Below are 20,846 nucleotides of genomic sequence, written 5' to 3'. Positions count from 1 at the left end.
AAGTAGGGACAGTATGGTCGGGAAACTATTGTTCTTGGTTTTGAGCAGAGTTAAGGGAGGGTTCCACCCTTCCTTTCAGTATGCTGTCACTCTCTGCTTCCGTAGATGTAGAATGCAGTCTGGCATCGCTGAATGGGACAAACGTTGGAACTGTTTCTGTTTCTGAGTCTCCTAGTCCTTCCCTCACCCACTGATCATAGGGGAGGGGCAGAGACACACGCCGGCAGTGAGACGAATGAACCCAATTCTTCCGACCTTCTACTTTCACAGTGGTGCGGGTGGCCAGTAACACCTGACGGGGCTGTGTCCAGCGGGGCTCGAGGCTCTTAGTCCATTGAAAGTTCCTCACCAGGACCCAATCGCCAGGTTGGATAACGTGTCCTGGGCCCTTGCTTTTGTCAGGTATGGCCTCGTGCACCTGGTGATAAAGAGTATGAAAGTTATTAGTTAGACTGTACAGATAATCAGTTAATACAGGGTATTCAACGTCAGACAGTTTCTTAGGTCGTGGGACACCCCAGACATTGGCAGGCCTCCCAAACACAATTTCGTGGGGAGATAACCCTATCCTGGTGAGGGCCCTTGTTCTTGTGGACAGTAGGGCCAAGGGCAGAGCATCAACCCAAGTAACAACTGTCTCGGCTACTATTTTGGCCATTTTGGTTTTTAGGATGCCATTGTATACCTCCACTAGACCTGCTGACTGAGGGTGGTTAGCTGCATGAAATGTTTGTTTTATACCCAATGCTGTACAGACATATTCCATAATTTGAGCCGTAAAGTGTGTCCCGTTGTCACTCCAGACCAAGCGGGGCAAACCGAATCGTGGGAGGTACTCTTTTAGCAGCACTTTGGCGGTAGTGATAGCGGTGCAGTCTTTGACGGTGTAGGATTCCACCCATCGGCTGAATGTACAGACCACCACTAGGACATATTTCAAATTGTTACACCTGTCCATCTGGATGTAATCCATTTGGAGGACTTCAAAAGGGAAGGTAGGAGGAGAGAATCCTCCCTTAAGAGTAACTGTGCATTTTCCTGGGTTATACATTAGGCAAATCATGCATGTTTTAACCATCTTTTCAGCATATGCTGGTATCTTAGAGTTGTACCATGTAGGTTCTAACAGTTTATAAATCCCTTTTGCACTAATGTGGGCAGGACCATGGGCCATCGTAACTACTGCTAGCAAATGACTGTCAGGTAACATCCATTGTCTTTCCATATTCGTACGGACCCAGCAACCATCAATTCCCTCCTTTGCTAATTGCTCCTTCCACACCCTAAGTTCCTCAGGAGTAGTATGGGACTGAATTTCAATCACACTCTTTACTGTGTTTTCAACCATGCCCTCGTCTGCCACCCACCTAGCGGGACCTCTTACATACATTCCTTCCCTTTTCCTAAGAGCTGTTTGTATGGCTGTCTGGTCAGCCAGAGCATTGCCTTTCCCAAAATCATCTATCACTTTCTTACGGGCCTTACATTTTATAATGGCCACCTTTCTGGGGAGTGTCAGGGAGTCTAACAGTCGGTCGGTGAATTAGGGGGCCATATTGAATCCTGGTCCCATGGGAAGTAAGGAAAATCCTTTCTTTCCACAAACTCCCGAAGTTGTGGGCCACCCCGGAGGCATACTGACTGTCAGTATAGATATTTACTGTAGTCCCTTGCTTAACTCACAGGCTCTAGTGAGGGCCACTAATTCTGCTGCCTGAGCAGAGCACTGCAGAATCTGAGCTGTTTTTACTACTTGCCCCAATGTCGTGAGGGCGTAGGCGGCTGAGGTGTTACCATCTGGCCCTCTGAGACATGATCCGTCCACATACAGTGTACCTTCTGGTTCTGCAATCGAGGTATCTTGTAAGTCAACCCGTCCCTTCGTCTCCTCCTCTGTCCTCAATATACAGTCATGTGGCTCTAAGCGGGCATCCTGAGTATCCAGTGGGAGTAATGTGGTGGGGTTTAGTGCAGTGCATCTTTTGATGTTAATTTGGCTGGCAAAGAGTGTCAGTTCATATCCTGTAAGTCGTGCGCTAGTGAGGTACTGTGTCTTGGTATTATTAAGGAGGGTATCTACAGAATGGGGGACCATCAGAGTCAGGGGGGAGTTCATGACGATTCCCGCACTCCGACGGACCATGAGGGCGGCCGCAGCTGTCGCCTGTAGACATCCTGGGAGAGCCCTTGCAACAGGATCTAAGGTGGCTGAAAAATAGGCACATGGCCGTTGGTGACCTCCAAACATCTGGGTCGGGACTGCGCATGCACAGCCGTCTGTCTCATATACAAAAATAAAAAAATGTTTGCTATAGTCAGGAGTACCGAGGACTGGAGCAGTACACAGGGTCCTCTTTAAATCTTGGAAGGCCTGCGCATGCTCTGTAGCCCTTGGAAAGTAACTGTCTGATATGTCTTTAGTGGTGAGGGCAAGAAGAGGTTTGACCATGGCCGAAAAATTGTAAATCCACTGTCTACAGTATGAGGTTAGGCCTATGAAGGCTCGCACCTGCTTTTGTGTTCATGGGGCCATCATAGCATTGATAATGGCTACACAATCAGAGGTGAGCTGCCTTCCCTCCTTCGAGAGGAGATGACCTAAGTAGATCACATTCTCTTGACACAACTGAAGCTTTTTCAAAGAGACTTTGTGGTTATAGAGGGCAAGGTGGCGTAACAGACAGAGAGTAGCTTCTTTACATGTTGGGGCAGAATTTGCAGCAATGAGTAGGTCATCTACATATTGTAATAGTGTGGAATTATCAGGGAGTTCCAAGGAATCTAGTTGACTTTTTAGGGCTTGACTATAGATACTGGGGCTCTCGGTGAAACCTTGAGGGGCGCGGCAGAATCTAAAGCTCTGCCCACCAAGGGAGAAACCAAAGAATTGTCTGCTGTCAGGATGTATAGGAATGTTGAAAAAAGCATTCTTCAGGTCTATGACAAAAAAGTGTGTGGCGTCAGAAGGGACCATTGTTAAGAGGGCTGTAATGTCGGGGACAACAGGGTATTGGGAAATTGTTATTATGTTAAGGGCTCTCAGGTCGATCACAAATCGGTATATTTTAAGGGAGAGAGCATTTCCATTGGTCTTTTTAAGAACAGGAATAATGGGACTGTTACAGATATTGCCACGTGTTTCCTCCACTACGCCCTTGTCCATCAATTCAGATATTATTGTCGACAGGGCCATTTCTTCTTCCGCGGGTAGTCGATACTGCCGGAGGTGGGGGAGAAGTGCACCTGGCTGGATGCGTACCACATGAGGGGGTATGTTGAGACACCCTACATCAGTGTCTTATGATGCCCAGAGGGAGGAAGGTAAAGACTGCAATTCTGGTGGGAGTGGACCAGACAGATACATGTAGGAAGCTGCGGTGGGAGAATTTGTTAGGGATACACCTTGGGGACTACATGTTATGGTCGCATACAGAGCTTTCAGTAAATCCATGCCCAACAAGATTTCACTGCAACCTGTAGTAAGGACCAAGGGAGCGTCAACATGTGCAGGGCCAATATCGAGAGGGAGGGTCACGGGTGTTCCCCTAAAACCCACGGAGACATTCATATTGCCAGAAAGGAGTGCCTCCGGAACTGACATACGTGCAATAGAAGACCTGGTAGCCCCAGTATCCAAAAGAAAATTCTTATCGTTCCCCACAACTGACATTTGAACATACGGGCCCCTTTGATCCACTGGAATTTGCACTTTGGTAATACCCCTTTCCTGGCTGTCCTATGCTTGGTAGGACCATGTCTCATCAACTTCATCATAATCGTCATTGTAATAAGTGCGTGTAGCTTCGTACCCATCAAACCTATTGGCCAGGTGCTGCCGGATAGGAGCGTCATCCCTGGGCCTGCGTTCTTTATCCTGTGGATGAGGCGGGCCATGGTCCCTAGTCGGCCTCACTTCCCTAGGAGCGCGAGGCCAAGTCTTCCCTGTTCTTATGTTTTCAGCTAACACGGGACACTCATCTCTGCAATGGCCGTACCCCTTACAATAAGCACACTGATCTGTTTGAAGGGCTCCCGTATGTAGAGGGCTGGAGGGGGTAGACTGGCGAGCCCTCGGAAGGGGTTGGAGTTGAGGTCTAAAATTCCCGCGGGCATCGGGACCTCGGAGAGGGTAAGCCTGCTGCAGAAGTGCCCTAGTCTTAAGATCCCTAACCTTATTACTTTCCCTGTCTCTATCTTCATTCTCCCTATTCTCGTGATATTGTGCCATAGCCAAGATACCAGTCATAGTTTGGACAGACCACGTACTTTCAACTTTCTTAAGCCTGGCAGAGATCTCAGGAAGCAGGTTGCCGACAAACTTATCGACAAACACTGGGCCAGAACCTGGGGTCCGGGGATCCAAACCACTACGTCCCTTGTATTCTGTCTCAAAACAGGTAAAGAAGTCAGCCACATTCTCATCTTTTCGCTGCCTACAGGCGTTTATTTTATCCCAGTAAATGACAGTTTCGGGCAAAAGTGTTTTCATAAATGTCGTTATTTTACCGGGCAAAGTCAGGATGGCAGCTTCTGGTTTAGTCCCTTCTACCCTTGCTTATTCCATAGCCTCTAGGTCAGCACATGTACCTCCCAATGCCACTTTCTGGTCAGAATGTCGAATCTTGTCCCAAATTTCAGTGCGGACAACCGTACCAAAAAGTAAATCTATATCCTCAAGAACGCCTGCGCCAGTGTGCTTCAACAGCCCCTCGGCCATTATTTTGGGCATCGGTAAGTGCGTTAACAAAGACAGGGGCCGCCTCTCTCATTGACATAGCTGTTTCTAGAAGGGTGTTGGAAAAAGCGGTCATATCACGGTAAGCCATTAAAACAGACATAGCGCCAAACATCCCCTCTCCCTGAATATTGCCTCTTTTTATTTGCGACCTAAGGTCCATTAATCCGGTGGGTATCTGCATAAGCGCATTCTCAAATTTTTGCATGACCAAAGTACACATGTATTCAGCTCAGGTGGTCTGTTCCACAATCGTCCACTGAGAAAAGGTGGACCATATTTCTTTAAAGGTATAAATATTCCCATTATTTATCCAACATTCACACTGTTGCTTCTGTAGGTCATTTTCTCGAAGGGATGAAAAGCTGACTGCAGAGCGCAGGGAGGCCAGTCGGGGGGGAATTCAACAATTTATATAAATCCTGCTTAACTGTAGACAAAGGGGAAGTAGGAAAAGGGCTGGTAGGGGTAAAGCCGCAGGGGTTGGGCGGATGGAGACTTGTTGTCATTCCCGCAGCGAGGACAGGGTTAACGGGCGTGGTTGGTGCCATAGGAAAAGTCGGGAGGGTCGGTGTGACAGGGAGAACAGTAAGAGGTGCAGTTGGGCAGGAGTGGGCGGGGGACATGCGGGGTGTGAGGCGTCAGGGCAGGGTACATTGGGGCATATGCAGGAGGGCTTTCTAGCATGGTATCAAGCAAGGAATCACTTTCTTCTCCCCCTTCCATATGGCCCTTTCCTTTCTCCTCACGGGCTGGATAAAATTTTTGTACCCGGGCCCCATGCTCCCTAACGGCTATTTCTACTGATTTTGTCATTTGATTTTGTAAATTTTCCCTGGCGTGGTCGGCCATTGACATACGTTCCTGTTTTCTTTCTTGAGCCTTCTGTTTTCTAGCTCTCTGCTCTATCTCTTTCCTCCAAAATCGGACAGATTCAAACATAGACGGGCGCGTTTTTATTTTCATTAATTGTTCCTCTAAGTTGGCGAGAACTTGGGAATTAAAGGAGCCATAAAGTGGCCACTGTAATTCCGCGTTACTTTTTTTTGTATATTTTACCCAGAATGAGGAAAACATTATGGCAGAAGGGCGATGTTTAACATACAGCGTATGGCCAGGGGTCCCTTCTGGAGGAAGCGGACAGGCCGCCTCCAGCTGGGAGTCCTGCATACACATACAACAACATAATCTCTTGAACTTACTACTGACTGGCATGCTTAAAAACAGATAACAGACACCAGCGTTTTTTTTAAAACTCACCTCGCTTGCTTGGCTTTTGCAAAAGTCAATAACAGCAGAATCATACAGAACAGACACCAGCGGGTTTTTAAAATCTCACTTCGCTTGCTTGGCTTTGGTAAAAGTCAATAACAACTTGGCTTTTGCGAAAGTCAATAACAAAATCATACAGACTTGGTGGATGATCAGTCCACCCTTACCTTACAGGGGTAGTTCTCTTCTGCAGACATAGGGCTGTGTCCTGCTCCAGAAATTATTTGCTAGGGGACTCCAGCGAGGACACGGTCATGTGGCCCAGACCGGGTGGGGAGGGACAGCGGGCGAGTCGTTTGGTCTACCGGAATACAAGAATCCCTCGGGTAGGGCGCCTCCGTTGGAGTCTCTCCGTGCACCTCCTCACATCCACCGGGCTTGACCTTCGTGCTTGTGGAGTCCCTGTTCGGGCTCAATTTGAAGAACCGGTTAAACCCACTTACTGCGTTTTGGCGGCGGGGGAACCGCCCTAGTCTTCCATACCTTCCATCCTTAGTAAAAGGAGACACAGGAGCCTTCGTCTGCAGGAGAAACCCAGATTTATTTCAATAGCCCGGGCTATGGAACAGAGTCCAAAGCTAGTCAGAGACAAGACAGAGGGGGCTGCTACTTCACCCTGTAGCTTTCCAGCCTTTTATACATTTTTCATTCCAGTCTTTTGGTTGTTAGTCCATTGTTTAATCAGGGCAGTGTTTGCAGTTGATAACCAGATCCAGACGACTTTTGTAGTTGGTGACCTGGTCAAGGCTTGGTACACAGATCATTGTTCACTCGGCTTGATCAAAGCCGGTCTTTCAAGTCATTGTTTAATCACCCTGATCAGGGCCCAATAGTCAGATCATTGTCCAGATACCCTGATCACGGTGTCAAGGATGTTTACCAGGCTGGGAGCAGGAGATGGAAAACAAGCTTTTTTGCACAGGGCGTGGGTGTCTCATGGCGTTCTGTTGAACTGCAAAGAACAGGGGGTTTGGGTGTGTGACAGTTCCTGGGCAGAAATGCAGGCTGCAAGATGGTCTCTGTCGTGTCAGTTTAGATTTTCCTCAAGCATCAGCAGAAACGACGAGGTGGGTCGTGTGGAAGTGTTTGACACAAGATGGCAATGAAAAAACAATGGAGTCCTGGTACAAATAATGCCGATCAGAAAAACACTTTTCCTCAGGCCCAACCCCGGATTGAAGGCATTTGAGGGAGCCATTGGTTCGAGATGGTGAGGAAGTTGTCAGGAGAATAATGTTTCAATTACTTTTGGGATGCAGTGAAAGCTGGAGATTGGCCTGTAGTTATCCATGACTTCTGGATCTACAGTTGGCTTCTCTACAATAGGAGTACTGATAGTATGTTTGAGTTCATTAACTATTTCCCCACTTTCTGGGGAGCTCTTACTAGGCTGGCAATATTCAGTAGAAATGTAGGTAGACCCAGGTTGACAAACATGAAATTGGTTATGTTTTATGGTGGTGATGGGGCATAATTATTCTTACTTCCATGCTAATGCAAACTCAAGTGATATATTGATATTGTTGTGGGAGGATTGGGGTGGATTGAGTGTTATGCTTAAATCATTGGAGGAGTTGGATTCTTGTCTAGAGGTCTCGCTGTGGGTGAAGAATGTCATCAGGTTATCGCTGAGAGCTGGTGTGGAGCACAGGAAATAATTGTGGACACTGGCAGAAGTTACGGCTTTGAAGATGTAGAAAAGATCCTCTATGGAATTCAAGGATGCAGATATGCAAGACTGACAGTATTCTGTTGTTGCCCATGTGCAGACTGCATTATTGACTTAAGAGAATGTTTAACAGGCTAATCAGTCAGGTGGGAGTGTGGATTTGTTCCAGCGTCTTTATAAAGTTCTTCCTTGCCTTATCAATGAATGGCTATGCATAAAGCCGTTTTTTGTAGGGACCTAGCCTCTTAGTTTTATCATGCACAGGGAAGTCAAGAGTCATTGAAACCTTTGCAGTTTGGTGTTTCAGCAAATTAACTGGGTGACTAAGAGAAGTATTAAGGATGCTTTTTAACTTCTGAGTGAAGACCTTGGTCTAAATATTATTTCGTTTGCACCATGATGTTGTTTAACAAACTGGTATTGTGATTGAGCTTATGATCATTGCCTGGTGAGATTTCTATGGAGAATATGATTAGGAAGTAGTGGACCTAGATAAACAAATGGGGCAGAGGGGGAGGATTCTGGCGAAGGTAGGGAGTAGTAGTTGAAGGCTGGGACCACCTTCATGTGTTGTTCCTGTACTCAATTGTATGCAATCAAGGAAGTCCATATCCTCTACGAAAGTTTGAGAGATAGATTTTTCCAAGTCATCAGCCTGGACATTCATGCCACCTAGAACTAAGACATGGTAGGAAAGCAACAAGAGCATGTTGAGCAAGGTTTAGTCATTCTGATTAGAAGGTAGGAAGGCAGCTTTTAGGTGGGTAGTAGACAAAGGCACAGATCATGAAGTAGGTGAAAGAAGTGAAAGCCTTGATTAGGATGTCCTCAAATGAAGGATCAACAACCTACTGCCTTAAAAGGGAGAGAGTTGATATACACCACATTGACCCTTCCCCCTCTTCCTTGTTGTATGTTTCCTCTCAGTAAATTATCGTTTGGTGAAAGACTAACAAAGTCCTTGATGGAGAAGTCCGAAAGCCATGTACCAGTTTTAGTCAAGAAACATATTTCTTTTGAGGTTTTAAAAACATTTTTTCTGCTGATCTGGCATTAAGGAGAGTGCCAAAAATATGATCATTGACTGGCGATGTTGAGGAGACATCTGAGGAACTGGCTTTTACTGAGATCGGATAATCAGGAATAGATTGGGAAGTAATAGCAGGAATGAGTCATAGAGCTGAGGAAAATGTTTGGAGAATGGTTGTTGAAGATTTAGGAATAGCAGGTAATGCTTGGAATATGGCTGCAGTGGTGAGGTTGGAGAGTGACGATGTAGTGCATTTATTAGTCCTGATCATTTGTGGAATGTTGTTGGACCAGAAAGGTGTTAATGTTGCAAATTGCTTGTCAAAGACCTGTAGGTTGTTGTGGTTGGCCCGAATCTATATATTTGCAATAGAGTACAGATTTATTGGTATAGGAGGCATGCTAGTCGGGGTCATGACTACTAGTCTTTGACCACCATGTATCATGTATCTCTGGAAGGGACTGAATAATGCAGCAAGAAGGATCTTTCCTATGCTGCGGTATCAGGGGTGTAGAAAAGAACTTCCACCTGAAGAACAACAACGACCGCAACACCACCACCCTGCTGGACAACCTTGCAAACCTCGGACTCAAGCAGCTGGTGACCACCCCCACCTACTACGCCGGACACACACTCGACCCCGTGTTCTCATCCAGCAAGGACATCACCTTCAGCCACGCCACCGGACTCCACTGGCGGACCACAGCTGCGTCCACTTCAGCTTCAGAAGGACCACGATCCACCACCACCAGCAACAGGTTGCACGCAGAAGCTGGAACAAGATCACAGCCGACCAGCTTGCGACTTCCCTGAGCAAGAACCCTCCCACCGGCGCAACGAACCCCAGCCAGGCGGCCACCAACCTCACAAAGTGGATCAGCAACTGCGCAGACGACCTCGCCCCTCTGAGGACCCCGCCTAGCAGACCCAGCAGCAAGAAAGCCCCATGGTTCACCGACGAACTCAAGAGATCCAAGAGGAACTGCCGAGCCCTCGAGAAAGCCTGGCGCAGAGACCCAACACCGGACAACATGACTGCCCTCAAGCTCGCCACCTGAAAACATCACCAACTGATTCACGCCACCAAGAAAACTGCATTCAAGGAACGACTGGACAACAACGCACACAACAGCAAGGAACTCTTCAACATCATTAAAGAGCTCTCCAACCCCAACGCCGGAATCAACGACATCACCCCTTCACAAGACCTTTGCAACTCCCTCGCCTTCTACTTCTACGACAAGATCGCGGACATACACAACAGCTTCAGCACTCAACCGACGCACGCCACGACCGAACCACCGCCCCCCACCACCACCCTCCGCGCCTGGACCCCGATCAGCACCAAAGACACCGTCCGCACGATGAACTCCATCCACTCCGGATCTCCGACCGACCCCTGCCCCCACCACGTCTTCAACAAGGCCGACGCTGTCATCGCACCCCACCTGCGGGACATCATCAACACCTCCTTCGACACCGCTACCTTCCCGGAGAGCTGGAATCACGCCGAACTCAGCGCCCTACTTAAGAAGCCATCAGCCGGCCCCACCGACCTCAAGAACTACCGCCCCATCTTGCTGCTCCCGTTTCCTGCAAAAGTCATCGAGAAGACCGTCAACAAGCAGCTGGCCGCCTTCCTCGAGACGAACGGATCCCTCGACCTCTCGCAGTCTGGCTTCCGGGCCAACCACAGCACCGAGACCGCCCTGATCGCAGCCACCGACGACATCCGAGCCCTGCTCGACAACAGAGAAACAGCGGCCCTCATCCTCCTAGACCTCTCCGCGGCTTTCGACACTGTCTGCCACCGTACACTAGTGCAGCGCCTCAGCAACGTCGGAATCCAGGAGTAGGCACGGGAGTGGATCATCTCCTTCCTCGCCGGAAGGACACAGAGAGTCCGCCTCCCCCCTTTCAGATCAGAAGCCACCGAAGTCATCTGCGGCGTTCCTCAAGGCTCCTCACTCAGCCCAACCCTCTTCAACGTCTACATGAGCCCACTCGCAGCCATCGCACGCCAACACAACCCCAACATCATCTCCTACGCCGACGACACCCAGCTGATCCTCTCCCTCACCAACGACCCCGACACTGCCAGAGCCAACCTACACGAAGGGATGACAGACGTAGCCAAGTGGATGATGTACAGCCGCCTGAAACTGAACTCGGACAAGATGGAAGTCCTCATCCTGGGATCTTCACCCTCCGCCTGGGACGACTCCTGGTGGCCCCCCGCCCTGGGCAGCGCACCCAAACCAACAGACCACGCACGCAACCTGGGCTTCATCCTGGACTCCTCCCTCTCCATGACCAGACAAATCAACGCCGTCTCCTCGTCGTGCTGCAACATCCTGCGCATGCTACGCAAGATCTTCCGTTGGATCCCCACCGAGACCAGGAAGACGGTCACCCAGGCCCTCGTCACCAGCCGTCTGGACTACGGCAATTCCCTCTACGCCGGTACCACCGCCAAACTCCAGAAGAGACTCCAGCGGATCCAGAACGCCTCAGCACATCTCATCCTGGACATCCCCCGGCGCAGCCACATCTCCGGACACCTGAGAGACCTGCACTGGCTCCTGGTCAACAAGAGAATCACCTTCCGTCTCCTCACCCACGCACACAAAGCCCTGCACAAGCAAGGCCCAAGATACCTCGACAGCCGCCTCAACTTCTACACTCCCACACGCCAGCTTCGATCGACCAGCCACGCCCTCGCCGCCGTCCCCCGCATCCGAAGAGCCACCAGAGGGGGAAGATCCATCTCCTACCTGGCCGCCAAGACTTGGAACTCCCTCCCGACTCACCTCCGCCTGACCCAGGACCACCTCGCCTTCAGGAAGCAGCTCAAGACCTGGCTGTTCGAGCAGTAGCGGACCCCCCTCCCCTAGCGCCTTGAGACCCTCCGGGTGAGTAGTGCGCTTTATAAATGCTTTGATTGATTGATTGGTTGAATGTCAGAGGTTGTATCACCTCTGAACCAGTTGACATGTCTCCGACTAACGTCTTGGAAAATTTGATGAGAATATTGGATCTGCATTTCTTTTTACTTCACATTGAGGTTACTGATCAGGGGTATTGCATTGTGAAGCTGGTTGACCTTATGGGAATGAAGTCAGTGTCATATCTTATGCAATGGATCATGGTGTACTGTGGGATGCCTTGGAAGTTAGAGAGAACAGGAGAGCAGAGAATTTTCAGCAGTATGGTAGAGAAAATCAGTGTGAGGTGACCAGGAAAAGCAAACTCTAGTTTAGTTGAACAGTGGAGAAAGTTTAGTTTGACAGGATTGTTCTCTCACTTCCCAAGTATCCTGTCGTATGGGTGGGGATCAGGTATGAAACGCACTTAGTAAAGAATAAGAAGTCTAATGGAGAGCAGATTGTGAAGGAGTCAGTAATTATAGAGTTATAAAATGAATTAAAAGAACTGCTAGGTTCGTTTTGGAAATAACTGAAGTTGAGTAAACATACCAATGTCCAGATTTTATTTCTTTTTAGGGGTATTGATTTTCCATTTGTGGAAATGGTCTATGTTATAGCTGAATATTCTAGACCTAATGAGAGAGGTCCAACTTTTTTACGGAATCCTGATATGTCAGAGGGGAATCGTAGGAAACCCGGTTTCTTTTGCAGAGTTTTCCAGAGAACTCCACTATAAAGCCTTTATTACCAGTCTGTCATTAAAACTGAAGGAAGTCCTATTTCTCTGTTAATGTCTTCCAGTGAGCTCGACTAGCAAGTCTTCCTTTGATGTAAATCAGCGGAACTTGTGGGGTGCGGTCTAGTCTTCTGCTCCTGTCATTGGTGAAAACCAATATGGCGGCCTACACTGTTTGAAGATTTATCGCCCTTTCTCCCTGGGACAGTGTCTATGTCGGGCTATGTTCAGACACATAGAAGGATACAGAAGTGCCCTGGTGGGGAGGTGTGGAGCTGTCATTCAGCTCTCCACTATCAGTGCTGAATCCAGGTGCAGCCATACACATTTATCCCTGTTCTGGCATGCTAATTAGAAAAATAACCTTTGTTTCAGATTGGGTGGGGTCAGTTTTATTTTGATTATCCTTTATCATCAAATGGCAGTATAGGCCCTCCAGAAATACTTCATGGTGCCTACTCCAGGATGGGGTCAGTGCCCTGGACACAAGGCCCCAGACTTGAGAGAGTCACCCAGTCTCCTCTAGCAGGAGTTGGTCAAAATTGAACGTCTCCTCCTGGAATTCCATCTCAGAAGCCACTCCCCTCTGCTATGGAACTCAGTAGTACCAGATACACTAACAATTGACTCCTGGCTCAGGTCCTCATTGGCTACTTCAATCCCCATCTCCAAAAAAAAGCATCATTCAATCCTTCCCCTGCCCAATGGTACAATGACTCCCTGTACGAAATTAAAAAACCATGCAAACAGCTAGAGAGAGTGTGGTGTAAAACTTACAGCAACGAGGACAAAGAAAGTTATAAATCAGCCTTAAAGACATACCAAAAATGTTTTCGTGCAGCTGGAGCTGCATGCATGCTATACATATAAAATAGCCTCTGATCAAAACTGCGCTAATACCCTCTTCCAGGTAGTTAAAACTCTCTCTGGCCCTGCTATTATCACACAAATTACCCCCTATCAAACTTTAGTGTGATGAATTAGTCGACTTTTTCTTTAAGCAATGTGGTAGACATCCAGGCTGCTTTCCCTATCACAGGTGAGGCTAGCAGTCAAGTAGCCCTCCCTAATGTAGCCCGCAAGCTGTATATGTTCCAACCCTTAGATGCGCCGTCTTTTACAACATTTCTTGCATCCACTAAATCAGGCTCACCACTAGATCCCTGCCCCCCTGCAATACTTGGTAAGCTTTCTCACACTGCCCTGAAGCAGCTTATCAAATAGCTAAACTCATCTCTGTCGGAGGGAATAGTTCCCAACACTTGGAAAATGGCCCTAGATACCCCTCTATTGAAAGAAAGACCCAAACTGGATTCATTTACCTGGTCAAATTACAGACCCATTACTCTTTTACAGATTTCAGCCAACGTGTTGGAGAAACATGTTAACCAACAACTCACAGCTCACACAGAACTTAACGGGCTATTTCACCCTTGAAAATCTATGTTTTCAGCAGTCCATAGCACCGAATTGGCTCTCAGTGTTACTGAATTATTGAAGCACCAGTTAGATCAAGGTGGGACTGCTGTACTGATCCTTTTAGACCTCATTGCAGCACTTGACACAGTAAATCCCACCGCACTCCTACAAAGATTGGACCAGGACGATTTGAATGTTGCAAATTGCTTGTCAAAGACCTGTAGGTTGTTGTGGTTGGCCTGAATCATTATATTTGCAATAGAGTAGAGATTTAGTGCTATAGGAGACATGCTAGTCGGGGTCATGACTACTAGGTAATGGGAGTTCAGGACACTGCTCTATACTGGCTAAAGTTCTTCCTGCATGGCTGCACCTTTCAGATTCATACACATCAACACAGATCAAAGTCTCAACCCTTAGACTCAGGTGTGCCTCGTGGATCCAATTTGAGCCCACTTCTCTTTAACTTATATGTAAGAACATTAGCAGAGACAGTGGTAAAATGTGACCTCACACTTTTCTCTTACTCGGATGATACACAAAGTGTGGCATTTTTGTCCTCTAAGGACAAACAGAATGCATATGCCCTCAACACTTGCCTTTCCCTAGTCTCGTAGTGGATGAACATCAACTCCTTGACTCCTGGGGACAAAACTGAGGTTCTGATGGTGGTCAATCTACGACTACGACTATGGGCAATCTCCCCAGCCCTGTACCGGTTGTAAAGAATCTTGGAGTCTGGCTGTAGGACAAACTTAACATGAGCCTTCAGATCAACAAGGTGGCAGCCACTTTCTCTGGTTTCTTGAAATAGCTCAGGAAGATTCTCAACTGTCTCCCTACTTCTGCCCAGAGAACCGTAGCCAGGCTCTAATTATCTCTAGGCTGGACTATGGGAATGTCCTTGATCTGGGGGCCATTAAATATAATGGGGTTGCCCTGTGTCCCTCAGAACCTTGGTATACAATGTTATGAGCTACAATGTTTTCTGTTGGGTATCACAATTCTCATGCAAAAGAATTGTGAATGATGTTGCACTGTCAACATCTGTGTCAAGGGGTCAAGAACATGATCCCTTTATACAACAAATAACATTCTGTTAGGGGAGGTTGGACTAGGGTAGGTTATGTCACATCATATTAGGTTAGGTTAGATTGCGTTTGGGAAGGTTAGGATAACTTAGGTTAGGTTTGGTTAGTTTATGTCAGAATATGTTAGGATATGCTATATTAGCTGATTTAATGTGCATGCTTCCAGCTGCATCCTCTGTAGGTGCCGCCTACAGCATGAATGGTAGTGTGAAGAGGTGGATGGGTGTGGGGTGTTAGATTGGAGTGGGTAGTCGAAGGAGAGGGTTGGAAGAGAGAAGAGTGAGCAGTGTAAATCAACTCTTGCATGAATGGAAACAAACCCTAAAATTGTTAAATGAAATATAGTTGATACAGTGTGTGGATAGGCAAGATATTGAGGCATGGTGTAGTTAGTTACTGAAACAACAATTCAAATTCTTTAACTCGGCATCTCTGTTCGGTGGATGCTCATGGCCTCAGGCAAATGAGACATTGTGGAATCCGGCTGTGGGGTAGAAGGTCAATGACCAACCCAGACAATCAGAAGCCTATAATTATGTGGCATCTATAGGTGGCTTCTGGGGTCTGGAGGTACTGTGAGAGGTAGGGAGTCTTACCTACTTACCCATCAAGCTTTACCTTTCGAGGAGATTTGAAACTCTCCCTCACATCTTCTTGCTTGACTGGGTAGGGCTGAAAAATGTGGCAGGGGCGGCCTTAGGCATGTGCCAGCTGTGCACCTGCACAGGGCCACCAAACCCCAGGGGCACCAGGCCAATATATATCCTTATTATAATAATCCTCTGCGGATGAATACATATTTGCGTGGCGGCCCCTGGCAGGGATATGGCACCCTCTGGCTCTGTTCCACTTCCAAACACCATGACCCACCCACCCCCCCTCTTCACTGGCCTCCGCACTCCGCCCCGCCCGGACCCCCTCTTCCAGGCCCCCTACCTACGCTCCCTGCCCAGGGCCACCATGAGCCTAGAGCCGCCCCTGCATGCGGATTACTCCAGCCTGCTCGTTGTTCTTCCTGTTGAATATGTTGTCTTCCTGTTAGGTATACGATTTGTTGTTGAATCAGATTGCATGGCACATGATGTTCATGACCAATACCAGGTCTCGAGTCATGAGTACATATGAACACTTATTTGTTGTTAACGCTAATTGTTCGATTTGTTAAATCGATCAACAACTATGTTTTCAATTACCTGTTCAGTTTATAAAGGTAATATAAGAAATCGTGCCACAAGGTGCATATACCTCATTATTTCTTAACAGCCTCCTAGTTAATTGGACGTTGCATCTTTCTCCAAAAAAGAGGGGGAGGAGACTTAAACTGTGGTTGAACGAACAATAGGCAGATACACACCCACCATGCAGCTGCACACTGGTGTAAACTAACACGTGCCCCATCTGTTATTTCTGCATTAGCAAAGTGCATTGAGGCAGCTTGGAGAACAAAAAGTTTAATTTTCAGAAAATGTGTCCTAGAAGGAATTGCCAGTAATAAAGAGTTTCTTTTTTTCCGCTACAGCCTCTGGTCTTCAGCATTTAGTCTACTGGGGATGTTTTTATCTCGAAAACATGTCTGTTTATAATCATGCCTTTGTGTTTTTGTAAGGTGAATGTTGGGAGTTTGACTTTACCCTGCAGGGAGTTTTCGTTTCATTGAGTTTTCTTTATCTTTTAGGTTTGTTTGTTTGTGTTCCCTTACATTATGAACGTGGTTGCAGCCTTCTATGTGAGGAGCTAGGTATCATGAATGCCTTATATTTGAACTTTTGTACAGAAATGTAATGATCTGTTGAGGGGCATTTATACGAAATAAACAATGTAAAAATCCTCGTTGGTGTACAAATTAAACAGTTAATTAATTTGCTCATTTCCATGTATGAATATATGTATGATTGTGGTCTGTCATTTCTACCCACATGTGCCAACAAGTATTACATGGAATTCTTACAATAAGATAATGCGGTTGTTTGCAGATTTATTTATTTATTCATTTTTATTTACATTTTTATATCGTGGCTGTATCCAGGGGTATGACCACATTTTACAGTGTAACACCAGCAAAGAGGGTGAGGCCACAGATTGCTGTGGGGCAGCGTAGATAGGAGGAAGATAGGGGGCTAGATGGAAGGTTAGAAAGGGAAGAGCAGAGTTTGGGCCGGCCTTAGGCATGTGCGAGCTGGGCCCAGGCCCGGGGCGCCTATATTCTGAGGGGCGCAGCAGGGAGCTGCCCGACTCAATGTTAGGCAAACAGCAGCTCATCGATCCCAGATAACCTCAAAAGTGTCCCGTTAAGACTTTGTATTCAACCCATAATGTACCTCAGTGTCATTTTTTGTACCCTATCAATCCACTGCCCTCCTCCCATCTTCCTCACACTTCCTGACGTTACACTGCAATGACCCTCATCCCCTACTACAAAGTACACATTTTGTTTCCGCCCGGGGTGCTGTCCCAGTCAATCTGATTTAGGGCCGGCTCTGAGCAGGGTACAGAGGTGATGGGGAGGTAAGGGGTATTGGTAGAGTGATAGCTGTGAGTTCAATGAGTGGAGTGAGGAGAAGAGGGGAGTAGAGTATTGTGTAGTAACTACTAGTAGGGGAGGAGGTACGGCGGGCAAAGGGTGAATAGGAATGAGAAGGATGGCAGAGAGGAGGTGAAAGGATCCAAGGAAGAATAGAGAAGTAGAAGACGATAGGGGTAGAGGTGGAAGGGAGAGCGGAAGTAGGTTGCGGGTAAGGAGAGGTTTGTTGAGCAGAGTGGAGTGGAGTGTAGAGGTTAAGTAGGGATGGGTAAGATGGGGAAGGGAGGAAGGATAGGGAGATAGAAAAAATGGAGATAGTGGGAGCAAGGTGTAAGTGAAAGCAGGGGTAATGGGCGTAGAATAGGGTCGAGTAGGGCGTAAAGGGCGAATAGGAGTGAGAATAAATGGTAGGAGGGGAGGGTCAAGATCCAAAAATGCATAAAGAGATGGAAGAAGATGAAGTGTTGGGAAGAGAGAGGAAGAGAGAGGAGCGGGTGGACACGAGAGGAAGATTGAGAGGAGAAGAGTTGGAAGTAGAAGGGAGGATTTGGAAGAGGATAAAAGAGGGAAAAGAGGAGGCAACAGTAGAGATCTGGGGAGAGGAGATAGAATAAAGAAGTGGAGTGAGAACTAAACAGTGAGTGGGTTATAAAGTAAGAAAAGAGCAATGCTGGGTTAAGTTTTGCTGTAGCGCCACTAGGCCAATTTACTATTGATCTTTAGTTTACCTGGCACTACACCTGAGAGTCATTTACTTTGGTCCTCCAATGGATCTTGAACTGTGCTGATAGCGGTCGGACATAGAGATCCAATCCAGTAATCCCATGAGGACCAGGAATTGGATAACTGACTTGGAAGCTAGTAATTAGATTCAATGCATATAACTCTCAACAATACACTATACAAGTATAGAATTATAAGTGCTAATCCAAATCCCTTGAAGAAATGTAGACAAGTTAAAATCATACAAACAATAACTCAGTTAAAGCTATACAAAATACTAACATTAGGACCTGTTGACAAGAGACCTCTCTGTTAGACTTCCCATCCCTCATTTAAACTTTGAAAATGCACAATCAATTATTGGAGACTAGTCATAGAAAGACAGAAGCAGAATTTATAAATGGTTAGACTTTATCAGCATTTTTAGGAAGTAAATACATCAATATCAGACATTAAACGGTAAGAGTACAAAATCATCGAATTTATCTCTTTGGGCCATCAATTTCCAAAGTTATAATGGAAAAGTTCAGGAAAGGACATGAATCATGTCAGCTCGAAGAGTCTATCTCCTGAGGGAAAGAAGTCCGGGAATAGCGCACACAGCGTATGCACCAGCCAGGAGAGCCCGGCAGTCCTATAGATGTCTCTCAGTCCGATAGCAAGTTATCCGTCTTGCTGGAAAAGGTGGCAAAAAGAATGTGTGAGCCCTCCAATCATCAATCCAATGGATATTATAATATCACAGTTCCGGGGTGGCACCTTCTAAATTGCCTCATCAGATCAGACCACTCAGTCCATTGGTTAGTTTGAATAGGATTCTTATAATGAGACATAAAGAAGACCCAATTTGGGGGAAAATAGGTGTTTCAGATTACATATATGATCAGATCATCTGGTAGAGGTGGACCTTTAAACAAATGTCCTTTAATAAAGCACATGAAGAAGTTTGCAAGGGCTGTTTCCTAGGAAGAAGTCCCTGGTGTAACACATTGTTTATCAACTGGCCCTAATAGGCCCATGAGAACTCCTAAAACAGGATACGGTTGCAATACATTTGTAATATTGAGATATTCTCCCATGGAGACAGAGTCGAACAAGTGGAAAGGAAAAATATTTGAACGAATAAGTAAACCTGCCTATTTGAATTTAGGATAATACAAGCAAAAATATAAACATTCAAGTATCCATTTTCATTATGAATTATGACATGTAGATGTGATTTGCAGGGTAAATTAGCATTTACATGCAACACCATTTCTTCTCAGTAAATGCACACTCTAATGTGAGCAAATATTGTAATAAGCATCTCTTCAATAATCGTTCATGTAATCTAATTTGCATTTAGTTCTGTAAATTCTTCACATATATCATTATCGACAGAAACTATTTAATAATACTTCCACACATTTGAGTTATCACTTTCGCATTTCTAATTCATGTTAAAAGAATACCATAGAATCTTAGTAAGTACACACCTGTTATTCAAAAAAGCAATTTGACACCTACTCTACTCTTTTTTAGCGTACTTTTACATTGCATTAACTATGTTTCTTTATGAAATATTTTTCAAACAGTTCTACATAAATGAGCATCCATTGTGCATGTTTGGTATTTTCTTTCAAAAGGTGTCACATTTTTGTTTTCTAAGTCAAGCAAGAATTAAGCAGTTTATCTGTTTCATCAGTTTCATGGCAAATGAAGAATACTATGTGGAGTAAATCAGATAACAGTCTAAGAGGAAGGTTAGAGCTTCTTGAGGAAAGCTTGGTAGGTGGTCTTAGCATTACATATAAACATGGAGAGGGGCTGCTCCAGAAGAAGTGCGATTCTAGGCTAACAAGGGTTTCAGGTTTTGACTACATCAAATAGAATTCAGTTAATGAAATAAACAATTAAATAAGATTATGCAAAGTTTAAGGTAGTTGGCAATGTGTGTTTAGTAAAAACAGTGAGATAATAAATCGGCTAGCACAAAGCATTTTAACTGCCAGAGGCTGGCCTCTGTTCATTAGTACAATCAATCCACAGTCTACAGGTAAACCACACATTCTTTTAAGCTGCACTGGTTGCCTGGACAGCCTTTCACTGTTTGTATATGCTCTTTTAACAACACTTTAAGGCTGGTATCCGGGTTTACACCCTGCAGTGTAACCACCACAGCATGCAGTGGGTGACAACAGATGTGACTTGAACAGGGCTGCTGCTTCTAACTCCAACAGACATCAATCAACAGGTAACAATTTTGCCCACAGGAGAAAGGATTACAGGACTCATGGGAAGAAGGTTGCTGTTTGAAACAGCCTACACCAATCATGTGTCTAGCAAGAGAATGTGTACATACATTAATTCATTAATGATGGGAACAATCAATAAAGAACCAATGGAATTAAAAAAGGAAAGGTACTATTCACAAAATAGTTTTTGTTTTCTCCATAAATCAGACTTTTCTACATCTGTCCTATACACAATATTTTTATTTCCAAGCTTCTTCCCCCGTTCTCTACTCATCTGCATTAAATAATTTGGAAAGCAAATATAGGTGCCCCAGCCTGAGTGAGATGTGGGTCTTCTGCGACCAGCAGAGGTGGACATATTTCTCCTACAAGAATCTGAGGTCCTTATTTACTAGATTTTGCTGTAGGGCAGCGCCGCGTGCCTTCCAGCTGTAATACCCTACGGAAAAAGAAAAGGGCAGAAATGTGCCGTATCTATCAGATACAGTG

This window comes from Lissotriton helveticus, chromosome 2_2 (genome assembly GCF_964261635.1).
Source record: "Lissotriton helveticus chromosome 2_2, aLisHel1.1, whole genome shotgun sequence".
NCBI classification, from domain to species: domain Eukaryota; kingdom Metazoa; phylum Chordata; class Amphibia; order Caudata; family Salamandridae; genus Lissotriton; species Lissotriton helveticus.
This window is presented reverse-complemented; position numbering follows the sequence as displayed.